Raw genomic sequence first — 16801 nt, 5'->3', positions numbered from 1 at the left:
ATAAGTTGCTTGGAATGTTCTTAAATCGTGTTTGAATGGTCTCGGGTTAATACTTGAACGTATGATCGATGAAGTTGGATTGATTGTATGCGGCTTATTTGAACGTAAATGGAATGTCGATGGATTATGTAGAAAAGAATTGCTAATGCTAGAATGTGATTTGAATTGATTCTTAATGTTGGTAGTATGGTTGTTGGTATTGTTGTTGAATATTGGCCGAGTTGAATTCTCGGGGGTGTTGGATTTATTGGGGAGATGCTGCCGGAATTTCTGTAAATAAGGTGATAGTTTAGAATTGGATTCTCAAATGTTATGATTAATGGTTGATGCCTAATGACGTTATTGTAGATCGTGAGAAGTCGAGACGTAAGTTCGGATTAGCTAAGGAAGCGGCTAAGGTATGTAAAGCTCACCTTTCTTTCTTTGGCATGTCTTAGTTAAATTAAGCTATGATATGGTCCCCGAGGTAATTCTACTCCCACGATCCGAGCATGTCTATGACTCTTATTTGCTTCTTGATATCCGTATTCATAATGTAGTCAAATTATGATTCTTATGCCCTTTGTATGATTAAATATGAATGTGCGTAAAGATTATGTTCGAAAAAGGGTCGGTAACTACGAACGTCCGTAACTTTCACATATGGGCTCGGATCGCTCCGAAACGCTTGTAGGAGGTTCCCTAATGTATAACATCCCCGACATTCATAGGCGGGCTCGGACCGGTTTGGTACTTGTCCGTGGGCCCGCAAGACGTTCCGTTGTATAGTTAAACAACTTGTTAATATAACTTAATATGGTTAACAACCCGACTTCCGAATATGATTACTCACTTATACGGTTAAGTCGAAATGAGAAATCGTATGTATATGATGTTGATCCGTAACTATGATGGCTAAAGTTCTATTTGACAAGTCCCGAGTACCGTTCGAAAGAAACTGGATTTGACTATGACCATTGGCTCAGTTTTGAAATGATAGTCTGTTTTGATTGACTCTATGGAATCTGTGTAAATGTATGAAATGAGAATTCGTATGCACATGATTTTAACATGTAACTATGATTTCTGAAGCTCTATTTGACATGTTCGCGAGTAACATTCGGAAGGAACTTAATGTGACTATGATTCTGTGACACGAGCATTGATGTGTTACTTATTTGTTGAGCTTCAAAGATGAATTGTGTGTATGTGTATGTGGCTTCTTATTACTCTGCTCGTGCCTACTATGACATCACTTCACCGAGTCCCAGGCTGGGTATGTATTCGTGCACATTTGATATGATATTCACCGAGTCCCGAAAGGACCGGGTGCACCGAGTCCTCGCTGGGGGCGGGTACGGTATACATATGATATTCACCGAGTCCCAAAAAGGCCGGGTATGACCGAGTCCCTCACTAGAGGGTCGGATATGATGACTCCACCGAGTCCCTCACTAGAGGGCCGGGTACGGTATATGATCACTTCACCGAGTCCCTCACTAGAGGGCCGGGTACGGTATATGTATATATATGATGATGTGATATGATGAGAGGATAATATGATACGATGATTATATGACCTTATTCACCGAGTCCCTCCACTAGGGGGCGGGTACGGTATATATATGTTCGATGATATGATGATATGATAATGATATGATTTTACCCTACCGAGTCCCTCGCTAGAGGGCGGACACGCTATATGTATATGTATATGTACGAGATATGTTTTAAAGACAAGTCTATGATTTCGATAGTTATGTCCGTTCATGCTACTTCTCGGTCGTTATGATTACGTTTAATGTATTCCATGCTTTACATACTCGGTACATTTTCCGTACGACCCCGCGCTTCGGGGGTACACGTTTCATGCCGCGGTGCACACCGAGTGAGTGAAGATATTAGTAGAAGATGTTCCGGCGGGATTGGCGAGCTCCATTTTCTGCGGAGTCTTTGTAGAGTCGGTTATTATGTTATGGTACCATGCTCTGTGTTAGAGACTTTGCAGACAGTGTCGTGGGTATAAGATGTCGGTTATGTAAGCGGCTATGTAAGCCGATGTATTATTATGCATTGTGTTATAAGTTTCGTATGTTACAAATTTTGATTTGTTATGAAAAAGACGAAAAGCATAATTGACTTTGCGAAAACTTCCGTTATGTATTTATGTTATGGCTAAGGGCCCAGTATGATTATGAATGTCATAAGAGTCAGCGGGTTCGCTCGGCCCTAGGTAAGGGTCGGGTGCCCATCACACCCTACCGAATTAAGGGTGTGACAAATTGGTATCAGAGCAGTTCGTCCTAGGGGTTGTCTGCAAAGTCGTGTCCGGTAGAGTCCTGTTTATGGTGTGAAGCCGGCCACATTTATAAACAGGAGGCTACGGGGCATCTAGGGTGGTCACTCTTCTTTCACCTCTTAGATCGTGCCATAGAGCCAAGTCGTAGGAAATGGGATTTTTGATACTAACCTTTGATTATGGTAGAAGAACGACATCGAACGAAGGAGGCGACTGACGATATTGGAGGTTACAAGCACGCAGGTAAGTAAAGGTATGAGAGATATGTGTCAGGTAAGATATTGAAGTACGATGGAAATACAAGCTGAAAAATTGAAAAGGAAAGTACGCAAGAAAGTGTAACACGTACAGTCATGTTGAGCATATAAGGTAAATTCATTATTTTTAGACTTTTATGAATATTGAGAGCCCTGTGCGGCTGTGATACGATACGATATGATATGATATATATATGTCTATATGATGATGGCCCTGTGAGGCACTGTTGGTATTTCCTGCGTGCAGGTTCTGGGATAGTAAGGAATATAGAGGAAACTCTGCCAAAATTTTCTGGAAATGATACAAGAATGAGACGTAAGTTTGGAAAATGTTTGGGAAAGGTCGTGTCGATAGTAATGACGGGATTTAACTAAGCTGTGAGTATGGCTGCCCTCTAGGAGTAAGTTAACCAATGAGTTGGTGATAATAGTAAATAGGAGGTTGATGAGGATATGGTAATAAGGAATTTGGAACGGATTGGTGATATTAAGAGATGACTTTGAAAGGACGGGTAGGTTTGAATAAAGTGATATGATTAAGACAAGAGTACGGAGGAAAAAGAATTGTGACGAATAGGAACGTACTGATAAGACAGCCGATGAGATGTGTCGCGAGGACGTTTTGGGATATGCTAAGATTCCGACTTACTCAGTATTATGTGAAGAAGGTCGTGTGGTGAGGTGGACGCGATCGTACCAGCACTAACGCACCCGATTTTGTTAGAGTTTCAAGGTTAAGCGTGCTGGAGTGAGAGAAATTTTGGGATGGGTGACCCCCCTGGGAAGTTTTCTGAAAATTTGACAAATTTAGACGTAAGAAGCAAATGAGAAACTGGAGTAGTCTAAGAAAAATTAGAGTATGCGGAGTGGCCAGGAATCTCAAGAAGACGCGTAGAACAGGGCGGATCAGGTCGGTGAGGAGAAGAAGTTAACGGAAAGGGGAAATAAGAAGAAAGTGGGACAACAGTGTAGTAGTAGTATATGATGTGTGCAACTAAGGACACGAGTACCATAAATGACGGGACCGTGTGAGCTCAAGTTATAGAAATATGGGAAATGATAGAACGAATGTTAGAAAATGATCGGGATGATACGGATGAATGTGAGTGAATAGAAGTACGTTTGAAAAACGAGAGAAGGACTATGTAGAAGAAGTGTGTTACGAGTGACACAAAGGTAACATGAGATCCCTCGCGTGCAGAATAAGGGATAGGTCTAAGTGGAAGAAATGATAAGGGGATACCAAAGGAAATACCCGAGATAGGTTGAGATAAGGATAATATTTTCAGAGGACCTGGGATACTTACCATCAGAATAAAAGTGCTGTCTAATTGAGATTGGAAATAAGGACATGAGGCGAAGTATAAACGGATAATGGTATAAGTACACCCCTAAAGGGGGGAAGCAGGTGAGAGGAATGTAAGGATGAGATAGAAACAGTTGATACGGTAGTGTGTTTAATATGGATGCTTGGGCTACAAATGAGACCCCCCCCCTTTATGGAAACAAGTTAGTAAGGTCGGGAAACCGACAATAAGTGGATAAAAGTCAGGATAATGTTTAAGGTAGTTTTGCACAGACTTTGAATGACACGACGCCGGAAAGTGGACGTGTATGAAAAAAAAAAGAGTAGGACAAGAGGGTGGTATTGGATAGCTTAAGAGATAGTATGAAGGAGGGCAATAGCCATGAAAAGGGAGCTCCCCCGAGGTGCTTATGCGACCCCACATGACTAGTTGAACATTCGAGGACGAATGTTCCAAAGGGGGGAAGGATGTTATACCTCGCATTTCGTACATTGGAATATTCCCAGTTAATGGCGGAAGTTAAGGACAAGATTACAATTTTTTTAGAATGCATACGTTGCATATTCATCTTTGCATTAGTATGAGGTATTAAGGGTAAACTTGGAATTTAGAAATTTAATATTCATGACTTAACATGGCCAAGTGGCCGTGTGTGTGTGTAGTGTGTGGCATGTGTGGGCCATGGGCCACATGTGTTATATATGTAGAGGAAGATGACAAATTAAGTCATCTTATTTATTTTCAACCATAGAGAATTCTAGAAATTTTTGGAAGAAAAATGAGGCATGTGCATGGTCATGTGCCACACATATATATATATATATATAGGTGTGGTGATTAATAAGACATAAGTCATCCTTTGGAATTCAAGAAAATTCAAGAAAAGAAAGAGAAAGAAAAGAGAGAGAGGATCGGCCATGGCTGGCCGAACCTAGGGTCATGGGAGAGTGATCAAGAAAAATTATTCTCTCCTTGTCCTTCTACTAATTAGAAGGCCCTCGTCGACGTGAAATAGTTGTTGGAACAAGAAAACCATTCGTTGTTGTGGTTCATCAAGCTAAGCCGAGAGGTGGAGCAAGTGGAAGAGGTAAGGTTCTATCCTTTCTTGCATGTATTATGGACGTTGGAGGGTGTTGTAATATGTTGAAATGGATAAAATTCATGAAGTTGTGTGGGATTGGTGTGTTGGCCGAATGGTGGTTGATTGGTGTGGAAGAGATGAACAAATTTTATTTAATAGCATGCTTGTTGTCGTTGTGAATCCCATGATGTAAAATGAAGATTTGATGACTCATGTTGAAGTTGTAGTGTTGCGGGCTGTTTTGGAAAATTTATATGATTTTAATATAGTTTCTTGTATTTATGAAAATAATGTTGTAAATGTGTGGATTATAAGTGCCATTGATGAATTTGGAAGGAAGAAATGTAGTGTCGTTGTTCGTATGGAAATTGGTGATTTCGGGTCCAATGGTGTGTTGGATGGATTATTTTGAATATTGTATAAGTTGCTTGGAATGTTCTTAAATCGTGTTTGAATGGTCTCGGGTTAATACTTGAACGTATGATCGATGAAGTTGGCTTGATTGTATGCGGCTTATTTGAACGTAAATGGAATGTCGATGGATTATGTAGAAAAGAATTGCTAATGCTAGAATGTGATTTGAATTGATTCTTAATGTTGGTAGTATGGTTGTTGGTATTGTTGTTGAATATTGGCCGAGTTGAATTCTCGGGGGTGTTGGATTTATTGGGGAGATGCTCGGAATTTCTGTAAATAAGGTGATAGTTTAGAATTGGATTCTCAAATGTTATGATTAATGGTTGATGCCTAATGACGTTATTGTAGATCGTGAGAAGTCGAGACGTAAGTTCGGATTAGCTAAGGAAGCGGCTAAGGTATGTAAAACTCACCTTTCTTTCTTTGGCATGTCTTAGTTAAATTAAGCTTTATGATATGGTCCCCGAGGTAATTCTACTCCCACGATCCGAGCATGTCTATGACTCTTATTTGCTTCTTGATATCCGTATTCATAATGTAGTCAAATTATGATTCTTATGCCCTTTGTATGATTAAATATGAATGTGCATAAAAGATTATGTTCGAAAAAGGGTCGGTAACTACGAACGTCCGTAACTTTCACATATGGGCTCGGATCGCTCCGAAACGCTTGTAGGAGGTTCCCTAATGTATAACATCCCCGACATTCATAGGCGGGCTCGGACCGGTTTGGTACTTGTCCGTGGGCCCGCAAGACGTTCCGTTGTATAGTTCTAACAACTTGTTAATATAACTTAATATGGTTAACAACCCGACTTCCGAATATGATTACTCACTTATCCGTTAAGTCTGAAATGAGAAATCGTATGTATATGATGTTGATCCGTAACTATGATGGCTAAAGTTCTATTTGACAAGTCCCGAGTACCGTCCGAAAGAAACTGGATTTGACTATGACCATTGGCTCAGTTTTGAAATGATAGTCTGTTTTGATTGACTCTATGGAATCTGTGTAAATGTATGAAATGAGAATTCGTATGCACATGATTTTAACACGTAACTATGATTTCCGAAGCTCTATTTGACATGTTCCCGAGTAACATTCGGAAGGAACTTAATGTGACTATGATTCTGTGACACGAGCGTTGATCTGTTACTTATTTGTTGAGCTTCAAAGATGAATTGTGTGTATGTGTATGTGGCTTCTTATTACTCTGCTCGTGCCTACTATGACATCACTTCACCGAGTCCCGGGCCGGGTACGTATTCGTGCACATTTGATATGATATTCACCGAGTCCCGAAAGGGCCGGGTACGACCGAGTCCCTCACTAGAGGGCCGGGTACGGTATACATATGATATTCACCGAGTCCCGAAAAGGCCGGGTATGACCGAGTCCCTCACGAGAGGGCCGGATATGATGACTCCACCGAGTCCCTCACTAGAGGGCCGGGTACGGTATATGATCACTTCACCGAGTCCCTCCCTGTAGGGCCGGGTACGTATATGTATATATATGATGATGTGATATGATGAGAGGATAATATGATACGATGATTATATGACCTTATTCACCGAGTCCCTCCACTGTAGGGCCGGCACGTATATATATGTTCGATGATATGATGATATGATAATGATATGATCTTACCCACCGGGTCCCTCGCTAGAGGGCCGGGACACGCTATATGTATATGTATATGTACGAGATATATTTTAAAGACAAGTTTATGATTTCTGATAGTTATGTCGTTCGTACTTCTCGATCCATTATGATTCTCGTTTAATGTATTCCATGCTTTACATACTCGGACATTTTTCCGTACCGACCCCTCTTCGGGGGTCGCGTTTCATGCCGCGCGAGTGCACGAAAGGAATATATTCGTAGAAGATGTTCCAGCGGGATTGGCGAGCTCCATTTTCTCCGGAGTGCTGCCGAGTCAGATTATTATGTTATGGTTCCATGCTCTGTGTTAGAGACTTTGCAGACAGTGTCGTGGGTATAAGATGTCGGTTATGTAAGCGGCTATGTAAGCCGATGTATTATTATGCATTGTGTTATAAGTTTCATATGTTACAAATTTTGATTTGTTATGAAAAAGACGAAAAGCATAATTGACTTTCCGAAAACTTCCGTTATGTATTTATGTTATGGCTAAGGGCCCAGTATGATTATGAATGTCATAAGAGTCAGCGGGTTCGCTCGGCCCTAGGTAAGGGTCGGGTGCCCATCACACCCTACCGGATTAAGGGTGTGACAGGCCGACCCCCTTTACCTTTTTTTTTGTTTGGGAGATTTAATCTTGGCCCTTTCTTTAGTAAGTTGGTGACACACCTACTTGTCACCTGCTTGCTTAATTAAATAGGTGTCACTTGCTGGTTCCGTTAAATTAAACATGTATCTCATATTTATTTCGTAGTTAAGATACATATAAAGTAGCTCAAGCAAGTAGGGCGGGAAGTAAGTAGGTGAAGAAGGCATGTGGGGTAAGCCAGCTTATTTTTATTTGCCCATAATCTCATTTCTCCTATTTTAAGTGCATTCGTCAACCTTGACTTAGCTAGCATGTGCTAAACGAAAATATGGGATGTAACAAATATAGCCCACCAGGCTCCAATCAAACAATTCTGACCCGGAACGAATGCACAAACACCTGAATACCATCAATAGTCACCTGAACTGTCTCTCAACTTTCCAAAACTAATTATAGTCTTTTTCTCATTCATAGTCAATCATGTCCGTCCTTTCGACTCATAAGGCTGAATTCTAACCAGTCATCACTTAGTACCGAAGAACGATACCTTATGATTGCAATCTTCATGTTTCTCTAGCTTAACCAAATACCCACATATGATAGACCCCATGAATTCTAAATATATCAAAATCTCCTTGTGCTTTCCCTGAACTTGCTCACGATTCTGAAAGTTTGAACGCAAAACTTGCAGCCTCATTTCATACACCTTTAACCATCAAATCTCATTTGTGACACCTTGATATGCCCATAATAATTTTGAAAGTGCCAAATATTGCAACCTCCGCTCTAACCCTTCCAAGTCCTTAATGTCCAAAAGTGCTTACCCAAGCTATCCAGTTAATAATACTTACAAGATAATACACTATCGCGAATACGGTCTCATCTCGAAAGTACAACTCTAGCCTTCAAATTATAGAGGTTCCTAGAATTATTCACTGTTAAACCACACTAGCTCATCCATTTAAGTGTGTTATGAAATTTCCTAATTCGTTACCACACAAGCAACTTCCCATAAGCTCTAACATGTCGATTACCAGAAAGTTTCTTCTCACAAGTCGCTGATCACAAAACCTCACAGAACTTCATCATATCACTTAGTCCATTTCTGTGTACTTACTCCTTTAAGCGTACTCAACAATTACACCTCATATAAAATATACAAGACAACAACACCACAACCCATACTAACCCGAGTAATCCCGAAGATGTACCTTATTCTTGTCGATTCTCGATCAACTATTTCTTGACTCTTTAGTTCCTCAATTCCAATGAAATCACAATCATCGCCACTATCTAACCATCACTCGAACCCACTGAATAGTGTACCGCATAATCATAAGCCTCACAAACTAGCCGAGTCAATCTTAGTAATAGTAGTATGCCGCACACTCTACACCCAAGAGTTCCACCCCCTCGCTCGACTCTAAAGCGATTACTTTTACGTATCCGACATATCACATACATAGTCTGACTAATGTTCTCATGTATCTCCACCCAGGTGCCCTTGCTCAAATTCCCTTAACATTACTCACCCGCGAAGAATCATCTCTTGTCTTACTTGTCGAACAAAAACAACTCTAACAAATCATGCGATTATCCCCCTCATTCTATCGATTCCATAGAGTCGTAACGCCAGTAATAGTAGGAACTAAGCGAAACTTACACAACAGGTACAACACTTACACCTCTTGTCCAAGAGTAGATGCAATACCTGATAGCTCCATGAGTACTAAAACTTAGCACTTGTCCAACACTAGAGTAATTTTTATTAGCCAACCATTGGCTCCCATTAGCCCACGACATAACCAAACATACAAACTCAACACTGATATGTCTATTCTACCATGCATGACTACAATATAATACTCAAATCAACTAGCTCTTGATTCTGCGATCTCTTTACCATTCTTCTAAACATGACGACACATGAACACACCCTTTACTGAAGGGCCAGTACCACAGCTGCCTAATATCTTAAGTGTCTACCCGTCACAAGTAACCTTACTTTTCGATCTAGAACCGATAGCCATTTTCTTGAAAAACCCCACAAACCACTAGTTCTTACTCAACCACTACCATATTGCCATGTCGAAGCCCAACTTAACTTTTCACGACCGAATATGAAATCCACTCTCATACAAATTGCAACCTTATCCTGACAAGCACGTCAGATACCAATTGTTCCCTTCTTAATGCGGAGAATGATCTATCCAAATCCTCTTCCTTACACCTCCGTTCCCTATGACGAGAAACACTTTTACCAATATACCCTAAGAAATCTTAATTTGCTACATTGTTTTCCACAAAAGTTGTCCTTCATGTACTTATTCTCAACTTCTCTTCTTTATTACACGCGGTCATTATCCTTTACCCAAATTCGATGATCTTTATAAAACTTACACTCGTCCCGCATATCGAGATTTAATACACTGCCATTGCTTAATTGTTGACCTACTATTAGTACACCCGTACCACGCAAACCATCATAATACCTTGACGATGTTGAAACTTTTCCGACACCAATCATACCTCGAACAAAACATTCTTGTTAAGCCATAAATGCAGTTCTGCGACTCTCGAGCAACCCCACGCTGAAACATGGATATCATGTGGCCCTCTGTGCTATCTCTCCCATTCCTCAAGAAAACTCCCATAATAAATCAGTTTTAACCAAATCCCACAAAACTAAATCCTCAAGCCATAGTGAAAAGGGGGAGTTGGTCACGCGCGTCGAATCGGGATGACACGTACGTCTCGTACCATGCCAAGTCATAACAAGATAGTTCACATAAGAATTTAAGGACGAGTACCCACCATCCGTGAGAGAATAAGACAAAGAAATTTCGATACCAATTTGAATGAACTAGCACGAAAGGAATGAAAGAATTCGAAGTTTCCTAAATGTCCTATAGCCTTTCCCATATAAGTATGGAGCTAATCGTACTGATCCACAAGACTCTACAGGATATGCTCTTGTACTTATACACCATGTAACCTAGGGCTCTGATACCAACGCATCTCGACCAAAATCACAGATCGCGCGGGCACCTACCCAATCCCGCATGATAGGCAAACCATTCCCTTATTCAACGTCTAACACAACATAAGTAAGTAAATAAGAAGATAAAGAGTCTTAAATCATGGATAGATAATAATGCGGAATACTACAACATGAACCCCCGAATCTGCTCTGAATAGTATAATAGCAACTAAGTACATATGTCTAGAATATACAAGTCTGAAATAATAAATCTATCTCAGGATATGAAATAAAGACAGTAGGATAGAAGAGTCTCCTGGCAGTGGATTGGAACATGGCGCACCCTGAAAACTAAACTACGAGGGCCTGAAGTGGAATCTACAACAAACTTTGCACTCAGAAAAGAATGCAGTTATAGCGGTTCGCATTTCTCGGGTAGGGTTAGTGCTCGGAAAGCTACTTCAAACTTGTTGGTGCTCTTTCAGACTTTTTTTTAAAAGAGTCGCCACCTAATTTTTAGGAAATTAGGAAAATCAATTTCGAAGGATTTATTCATATACAGTGAAAAAGTCTTCGTAATCCAAAGTTTTAGGTAAGGGTTTTAGTGATCCCCTAGGGAAGGTGTTAGGCACCCTAGTATTAAGGATCCGTACTATACGGTTGACCTTTGAATTCCAATATATGAGTATTTGCATGAACTGTTTATGTAGTGTTTACTCCCGCATTTATCACATTTGTCATTTGCATATTATTTTGAAAAGAATTGAATATATCCCCTTTACATATAGGGTATTTAGGTTTAGGCTTATAATATACGGATAAATAATTTCCTTTTATATATAAGGATAGTATATGTTATTTATAAAAGGGTATAAAATTGTTACGTTTTCAATAACAAGTGAATATAATTCCATTCATGCTCAACTCATACTTGGCTCTGGTCGGTCCGTTTAGAACGCTTATATCACCTTATCCAAGACCTTTACATTTACGAAATTCTCGTTATTTACAAATACTACATTTAAAATGGTCCCATTTTTTCCAAACTTACGGGTAAAAATATAAGGTTTATTTGGGTTTCTTAAAGGCAACACAATTTGTAAAAAGGAACTGGGCTTTCCGTTTTCTGGGCTAGGCCCAGTTTCTGCCTTTTTCTTTTGAAATCTAGTTTGGCTTAGCCCATTTCTATCTCAACTCTTTGAAAGAACAATTAATGGGTCGTTGGCCCAAACCTTAGAAATTCACTTCGTTATTTGGGGCTCGGCCTAAAAAAAAAATAAGTTTGGAAAAAATTTATATGTTTGTATTCGTCCATTTCAAAGTTGTATTTAAAGAAAGAGTTTTTTCCATTTTTAACTTGAAAATCTATCTATACTAAGCGGTCTTTTGAAAATTTGTTTTGGGGACCTAAAGTCGACTAAACGGCATAAGTACCATTGTCCTAGGACGGCTAGTTCAAAACATAAAGTTTCCACTATAATAGAGTTTTTAAAAATTTTACAAATACAATTACAACAAAATTGAAAAAAAGAAAAAAGGAAAGCATAAATAACTAAGTAGAGGCAGAGGGAGGCTAGGGGCATACCAAGCCCCTAGTTGACCATTTTTACCCATGGCTAGGCCTTCTACGCGTATAATATATATATTAGCTTCCCTTTCTTTGTTGAACTCGATCAAAAATGCAAAGAATTGCCTGTTGGGCCTCAGCCCAACAGGTTGGGTTTGTACTCGACCCAAATGGCCAGGCAGTGAAGAAGAGAAAAAAAAGAAAAGGGACCTGGCTAGTTTATATTTACTGAACTTATCACATATATAACTATACACATGTATGTCTATCAAATTCATTCACAAGTCATGCAGTTAAAGTATTTGTATATATGCTAGTGGGCTCCACTGGTAGGGATTTTGACAGTAAAAAATGGGGGGAGAGGTCATCACCATCCGTATTGCTAATGCCATAGAAGATCCAAGAGGTTTCATGAACCTCAGGCATGGCAGGACATCAGGGGAAGGCTAAGATCCGACCCCAAAATTATCTCATCCTCCCAACCAGTACAGCCATAGGAGAAATAATAGTATAATAGAATTCCACAATCATAAATAGGTATTTTATAGATTGATACGTATGGCCATAGTACAATCAGAGGCAAAATGGAACAAATAGGAAACGTGTGATAAGAGGGAATTGACACATACAAACGTAGTATAGCCAAGGGTGAAACTGAAAACCAATAGGCATAGTATGGACAGAAACACATTGCAACATGGATGTAGCATAACTAAAGGCAAAACTGAAACAAGTAGGCATAGTATGATCCTAAGAAAGTTGACTTGCACAGATGTAGCATAATCAAAACTGAATTGAAACAAACAAGCATGGTATGATTGAACACACAAAATCAGGCCTTCTTGATTCCAACTAATCATTGCAGGACATATCAATCCACAAAAAACAACTAGTAGATAGATAAATAGACAAAATTATGTACATATAAATAGGAAGGATCATTTAAGTTAGGGTCATAACCATTTCTCAGCCGCCTAAGGTCTCATTAAGTTATTCAGAGTCATATCATGGGTTAGCTTGTCATTAGTAGGTCACTCATGTTCTTTTAACTTCACAGAATTATCACAAGTAGGTCTAAACTCTCCACAGGTCATGCTATGTCATAAACTCTATTCAACCCACTCCCCGAAGATGCCTTCAACTAGATGGTCAAGAAATGGTAATTTATCATATAGGCAAGACATTTCAGAGATGCAGTGTAACGACTTGCCCGGTCATTATTTAATACTTCGTGAACCCATGCCCAATCTAGGTCTATGATCTTAAATAGTAAGCCCCATGGGGTGTTTAAATGAATAATAGTGAAAAAAATCAGTTTTGGAAAGATTTAAAAATTGTGGGCACGGGCCGAGAAAGATGGGCAGCTATACCGCCATGATCGCCGTAATGTCTCTTTCATAGCAAAGCGAGGTCATTCGCAAATGCATTTTTCTATACTTGATTTTATATTTCACCCTCCTTTTTAATAAAAGACCCTCCAAGGCTGCTATTAGGTTTTCACAAGAAGAAAAACCCTTGACACCAAGAGAAGAGGCTTTTCCAACATTCTCCACATCTTTCCCCACAACTATCATCTCTCATGGATTCGGATAAGGGCTAGGAGGGCGAGTATTTCCTGGAAATTCAAGTAGCTATTCGTCATCGAGGTAGGTTACGGTTTACTTGAGTTAGACTTTGATTAATGAATCGTATACACATTTAGAGTTGACGGGAGATTGTATGATTAGGTCTTTGGACACGGAGTTCGAATGTATATATTCACAATTTAATGAAAGTTAAGTGCAAATAGTAATAAGGGTAACACGAGTATTTATTTTAGTACTAGGTGCTACTATTGTTGATATTCATGCGTTACGGGACAGGAAGTGATAAACTGTGGTGGGTAAAAGGTGTACTTCGCTGTTCAGAGTAGTTATCCCTAGGCATATTTGATTTCCGTATTTATTTTCAAGTATATTAAAATATTCGTATGATTGTCGTGCCTCTTAATAAAGAGGACTGCATTGGGTGAATTGAAGGAAAGCATAATAGTGTTATTCCCCTCAAGAGCATAATCCATGACATTGTTTTCATTCATTGGCATCATTGCATATAATGCTTGTGGTTATGAGGTATTACATAGAGCAGAAAGTGATGAGTAAGTGCTAGTTGTGTTACCTGGGTTGTATGGATGAGTTGTGTTAAATACGAGGTACTATTCGACAGCCAATCACTGGCAGCATTTTAAGGTAATTATATTTACATATATGAAAAGGCACAGTTGATCGAGAGTGAGGATGTGGCCTTGATTGTGACTCAGGTCCGAGGAGTGAATACGGAAGAAGTTGTACATGGACACCATGGGTCCCCTGCAGATCATGACTACTGAGCAATGACATCAGTTAGCATGTATGTACAGCGTGATTGGGCCCTTGCGTCGCATCTGCATTGCATTACATTTCATACTTCTATGTCCTTACGTTTGTGTGCTGTTAGTCCATTATATCGCATTGTGCATTTACTATAGTTGTGTTTTGTTATGTGAGGTATTGATCGATACGAAGGTAAGTCTAAGAGTGAATTACAAAGGGTAGACCTTTATAGTAAGTCCGATGGACTTAGAGAGTCCCATGATTGGTGGATATGTGGTAAGCATGTTCCGTGGATGCACCATATCTTAGTAAGTGAATTGGATAGAAAGCTCTAAGGCTAAAAGTCAGGAATTAGTTGTTAGTGTAAGTGAGGGGATAAGACTTAATTAATTGTCTTAAGGGAATATGGAATAGGACTTTAATGACTAGTAAGATAACTGGTATTACTATGGGGATAAGAGAAGCGAATAACTAGGAGTAGAAAAGTAAGTTTGTATCGGTGTAATAATCTATATTGGGAGTCTTGAGGGTCGTTGACTTATGTGCTAATCTTATTGACTTTATATTGTGTTGCGTAAACTAATCTTAGTCGACCTATGATGCTTACCAGTACGTGTGGTGTACTGATACTATTCTTGCTACATCTTTTTTGGGTGTAGGTATGTTGCAGGTTTAAGTTGAAGTTTCTTCGTGTGGATTATTAGGCATCTTCCTACAATCTCGATCATCTCATTCCAGGCAGAGGCTGGGTTATTTATTTTATTTGTCCTTGTGTAATAGGAGCTCTTGTACCTGTCTAGACTAGATCCCCGGGAATTTTCAGTTTTCTTGTATCAATAATAGAGTATGTATGAGCATTTACTTTTAAACATTGTGATCATTAAGAATTTGTTATTTATAAAACTGGCTGAATATTGGGTTGGTTGGTAAGGGTTGGCATACTAGTTAGTAACATGGTAGGTGCCCGTACAGCCCGTAAGTTGGGGTCGTAACAAGTAGGAAGCCAAATAGTCAAATAGTGACACTAAAGTGTGTAAGCAAGTCATTAGATTTTAGATCAAAGACGAAGACAATTGAAGAATGGACATAGCAGGCAGGTTCCCACTTGGAGCATTGCACAAATTCATTTCAGAGAAGAGTCTTGGAAGAGTTTTGTAACTTAAAGCATACATTTGGACTAAATGGTTTAACTCATATTTCTTTTACAAATGCCAACATATGACAATAGTACCTACTGACTGGAACCAATGCTAATTCCTACATATATGTATACTCAAAACTTTCAAGAGAGGGGATTACTGAGGCATGTCATGTAAATAATCAGTCAAACAATCTTGGATCAAATCTTAGTTCCTATTAGTGATTCCTCAAAACATTTAATCTAAGCAGATCTTTAAAGAAAGCTGATGGCATAGTTATGTCCTCAAATCAATGACTCAGTCAATCATCAAAAGGAAACAAGTTCTATGATACAAGATGCAGATGCACAGATTGCAATTTTTTGCAAAAGAAGTGGTATAAAAAATAGGATTTCATTAAACTCTAATGTTCAGAAATAGCATAGAGGTGGCAAAGATAGGCCTCATTCAGGTTCAGTAATAAAGATGCACAGGAAAGGTATGAAGATTTCACTGAGGGTGTGGCTTGAGTAAGATGACAAAAGAAGAAAAGAACAATCATTCATTCTATCTCAGCAGGCTTCCTAAAAGAAAGGTGTCACACTAGCAATTCAGGCACAAGTGTAATCAGCCCTTTCTGTGTTGTGCCCGTTTCCTTTTGAATGGTAGGCACAAGTCTGATCAGCCCTTTAGAATCTATTCCCCGGTTGTGCTGGTTTTGGAGGGGCCTTTTGGATTAGGCCCGCGGCCAATAGCTTTTCGAAGAGCCGAGCCTTAGGCTCGAGAAGTATTGTGAACTCTCTCGCTGGCTTTCTCTCGAAAGCAGGACGTGGAGCATTATATACTGGGGGCGGTGGTTGATTTTGGTAGTTCAAATGTGGATAAGCTTGTGGTGGATGGTAGTTTTGTTGAGGTGGTTGATATGTTTGTTGTGGTGGGGTTTGGTAAACGTGGCCGAAAATACACGGACACCGGGCCGAGCCGTGTGGGCCGGTACAAAGGGTGGTGAAGCTTGGTCGCGCATAATATACAAAGCCGAGTTGTAGGAAGCTATGGAGTAATTTATGAGGGGTGGAGTTATGTGGGAGTATTATGGTTCTTCTGGGCTTGGATTTGGAATGTGGGATATGCTGGCCACGCTCTCTTTCTTCTTGTGGAAGATTCCTGCGGTATCTTTTCCAGATGCCTTG

This window comes from Lycium ferocissimum, chromosome 1 (genome assembly GCF_029784015.1).
Source record: "Lycium ferocissimum isolate CSIRO_LF1 chromosome 1, AGI_CSIRO_Lferr_CH_V1, whole genome shotgun sequence".
NCBI classification, from domain to species: Eukaryota; Viridiplantae; Streptophyta; class Magnoliopsida; order Solanales; family Solanaceae; genus Lycium; species Lycium ferocissimum.
The sequence above is the reverse complement of the archived record's forward strand: the minus strand, read 5'-3'. Positions refer to the sequence as shown.